Source organism: Eriocheir sinensis, unplaced genomic scaffold (genome assembly GCF_024679095.1).
Source record: "Eriocheir sinensis breed Jianghai 21 unplaced genomic scaffold, ASM2467909v1 Scaffold74, whole genome shotgun sequence".
NCBI classification, from domain to species: domain Eukaryota; kingdom Metazoa; phylum Arthropoda; class Malacostraca; order Decapoda; family Varunidae; genus Eriocheir; species Eriocheir sinensis.
Genome location: NW_026112098.1, coordinates 855,928 through 861,079, shown reverse-complemented (window position 1 = coordinate 861,079; position 5,152 = coordinate 855,928).

Genomic DNA, 5,152 nt, shown 5'->3' with positions numbered 1-5,152 from the left:
GTAATTTGTATATTGATTTCAATAAAATTTTCCTAATTTAATATGTATTTTGCATATCTATGTTCCAACAAATTATAATTAATTTTTTGTATTATTGTATTCTTTTTATACAAATTTTTTTTATTTGTATTTTGTATATATATTTTCCTACATATACATTCTTTTAGAGGAAATTTTGTTTATTTATTTTGATACGAATTTACATTATTTTATGTGTATTTTGTATATATATTTTTCTATGTATTTACATTATTTTATGTGTATTTTGTATATATATTTTCATAAAAATTTACGTAATTTTATTGTGTGTATTCGTATATATTTGATAAAAAATTTCATTATTTTATGTGTTTTTTGCATATCTATTTCAATAAAAATCTACCTTATTGTATGTGTATTTTGTATATTTATTTTAATACAAATTTAATTATTTTATGTGTATTTTTGTATATATTTTTTTTAAATATAAGATATTTTATGGGTATTTTGCATCTTTAATTTTATAAATTTTTACATTACGTACATATCTTTTATACGTATTTACATTATTTAATGTGTATTTTGTTTATATTTTTTATACAAATTTACGTTATTATGTGTATTTGAATATATATTTTGATACAAATTTACATTATTTTATGTATTTTCTATATTTATTTCTATTCATATTTAGCTTATTTTATGTGTCTTTGTATATCTATTTTCATACAAATTTATTTATTTTTGTTTATTTTTGTATATTGTTTTATACAATTTTACGTTATTTTATGTGTATTTTGTATATTTATATTTATACAAGTAAACATTCTTTTATTGGCATTTAGTTTATTTATTTTGATACGAATTTACATTATTTTATGTGTATTTTGTATACATTTTCTTATACGTATTTACTTCATTTTATGTGTATTTTGTATATATATTTTATAGAAATCTACTTTATTTTAAATGTATTCGTATGTATATTTTGAAACAAATTTACATTGTTTTATATGTATTTTGCATATCTATTTCAATACAAATTTACCTTATTGTATGTGCATTTTGTATATTTGTTGTAATACAAATTTAAATATTTTATGTGCATTTTGGTATATATATTTTCATAAAAATGTTGTTTTATGGGTATTTTGCATCTTTATTTTCATGCAAATTTACATTATTTTATTAATATTCTGTGTATTTATTTTGATACTATTTTACATTACTCTATTTGTGTTTTGTATATATTTTTTTATACATATTTAAATTATTTAATGTGTATTTTCTATATATTTCATACAAATTTTCGTTATTTTAAGTGTATTTGTTTATATATTTTTATTCAAATTTACATTATTTTATGTGTATTTTGTATATGTATTTCAATAGAAATTTCCTAATTTCATGTGTATTTTGTATATATATTTTATACAAATTTAAATTATTTTTTGTGTATTTTTGTATAGAGTTTTATTCAAATTAACAATATTTTATGTGTATTTTGTATATCTATTTTCATACAAATACACATTCTTTTATTGATATTTTGTTTATTTATTTTGATGCGAATTTACATTATTTAATGTGTATTGTGTATATATATTTTTATACGTATTTACGTCATTTCATGTGTATTTTGTATATATATTTCTATAGAAATATACGTTATTTTATGTGTATTCGTATATATATTTTGAAACAAATATACATTGTTTTATGTGCATTTTGCATATTTTTTCAATACATTTATTTTATTGTACGTGCATTTTGTATATTAATTTAATACAAATTTAGCTATTCTATGTGTATTTTGTATATGTATTTTATAAAATATGCTTTATTTTATGGGTATTTTGCATCTTTATTTCATACAAAATTACATTATTTTATTGATATTCTGTATTTATTTTGATACGATTTTACATTATTCTATGTATATTTTGTATATCTATTTTATACCAATGTACGTTATTTTATGTGAATTTGTTTTCATTTCATACAAATTTACATTATTTTATGTGAATTTTGTACATGTATTTAAATACAAATTTAACTAATTATATGTGTATTTTGTATATTAATTTCACAAATTGAAATTAATTTTGTGTATTTTGTATATATTTTTATTCAAATTGTATTTATATGTATTTTGTATATTTATTTTCCTACAAATATACGTTCTTTTATCGGAATTTATTTATTTATTTTGATACGAATTTTCATTTTTTTTAGGTGTATTTGATATATATATTTTTATACTTATTTACATAATTTTATATGTATTTTGAATATATATTTTCATAGAAATTTACTCTATATGTATATGTATAGAAAATACACATGAAATAATCTAAATTTGTATCGAAATAAATGAACAAAATACTGATAAAATAATGTAATTTTGAATGAAAATATATATAGAAAATACACATAAAATAACGTAAATACAAATAAATATATACACATAAAATGATTTGAATTTGAATGAAAATAGATATAAAAATAAACTTAAAATAAGGCAAATTTATAATGAAATATATATACAAAATACACATAAAATAATGTAGATTTGTTTCAAAATATATATACGAATACACATAAAATAACGTAGATTTCTATAGAAATATATATACAAAATACACATGAAATGATGTAAATACGTATAAAAAATATATATACAAAACACGCATTAAATAATATAAATTAGTGTCAAAATAAATAATTAAAATATCAATAAAAGAATGTGTATTTGTATGAAAATACATATACAAAATACACATAAAATAACGTAAATTTGTATAAAACTATATATAAAAATACTCAAAATAAGTTAAATTTGTATGAAAATAAATATACAAAATACACATAAAATTAGGTAAATTTGTAAAGAAATACATATACAAAATACACATAAAATAATGTAAATTTGAATGAAAATATATAAACAAATACACTTAAATTAACATAAATTTGTATAAAATATATATAAAAATACTCATTAAATAATGTAAATATGTATAAAAAATATATATACAAAACACAAATAGAATAATGTAAAATCGTATTAAAATAAATACACAGAATGTAAATAAAATAATGTAAATTTGTATGAAAATAAAGATGCAAAATACCCATAAAATAACGCATTTTTTTATAAATATACAAAATACACATGAAAGGATGTAAATACGTATAAAATATATATACAATATACACATTAAATAATGTAAATTCGCGTCAAAATAAATAAACAAAATGTCAATAAAAGAATGTATTTGTATGAAAATAAATATACAAAATACACATAAGATAACATAAATTTGTATAAAACTATATACAAAAATACACAAAAATAATTTAAATTTGTATGAAAATAAATATACAAAATACACATAAAATTAGGTAAATTTGTATTGAAATACATATACAAAATACACATAAAATACTGTAAATTTGAATGAAAATACATAAACAAATACACTTAAAATAACGTAAATTTGTATAAAAAAATATATACAAAACACAAATAGAATAATGTAAAATCGTATCAAAATAAATACACAGAATATTAATAAAATAATGTAAATTTGTATGAAAATAAAGAAGCAAAATACCCATAAAATAACGCTTTTTTTAATATATATACAAAAATACACATAAAAAATTTATTTGTATTAAAATAAATATACAAAATACACATACAATAAGGTAAATCTGTATTGAAATAGATATGCAAAATACATATAAAACAATGTAAATTTGTTTCAAAATATATATACGAATACACATAAAATAACGTAGATTTGTATAAAAATATATATACAAAATACACGTAAAATGAAGTAAATACGTATAAAAAAATGTATACAAAATACACATAAAATAATGTAAATTCGTATCAAAATATATAAACAAAATACCAATAAAAGAATGTGTATTTGTATAAATATAAATATACAAAATACACATAAAATAACGTAAATTTGTATAAAACTATATACAAAAATACACAGAAGTAAATAAATCTGTATGAAAATAGATATACAAAATACAGATAAAATAAGCTAAATTTGAATTGAAATGTATATACAAAATACATAAAATAATGTAAATTTGTATCAAAATATTTATAAAAATACATATAATAACGTAAATTTGTTTAAAATATATAAACAAAATACACATTAAGTAATGTAAATACGTATAAAAAATATGTACAAAATACACATATAATCATGTAATTCGTATCAAACTAAATAAACAAAATAGCAATAAAATAATGTAAATTTGTATGAGAAAACATATACAAATACATATAAAATAACGCTAATTTCTATAAAAATATATGTCCAAAATTGAACGTAAAATAAATTAACTTTGGATAAAAATATATATACAAAACACACATTAAATAATGTAAATGCGTACATTAAATAACCTAAATTTTTATAAAACTATATACAAAAATACACAAAAATAATTTAAATTTGTATGAAAAGAAATATACAAAATACACATAAAATTAGGTTAATTTCTATTGAAATACATATACAAAATACACATAAAATAATGTAAATTTGAAAGAAAATATATAAACAAATACACATATAATAACGTAAATTTGTATGAAATATATATACAAAATACACATTAAATAATGTAAATATGTATAAAAAAATATATACAAAACACAAATAGAATAATGTAAAATCGTATCAAAATATATACACAGAATATTAATAAAATAATGTAAATTTGTATGAAAATTAAGATGCAAAATACCTATAAATAACGCATTTTTATAAAATTATTGATACCAAAATACACATAAAATATTTGAATTTGTATCAAAATAAATATACAAAATGCACATACAATAAGGTAAATTTGTATTGAAATAGATATGCAAAATACATATAAAATAATGTAAATTTGTTTCAAAATATATATGATAATACACATAAAATAACGTATATTTCTATAATAATACATATACAAAATACACATAGAATTAAGTAAATACGTATAAAAAAATGTATACAAAATACACATAAAATAATGTAAATATGTATAAATATAAATAAACAATATAACAGTAAAAGAATGTGTATTTGTATAAATATAAATATACAAAATGCACATAAAATAACGTAAATTTATATAAAACTAT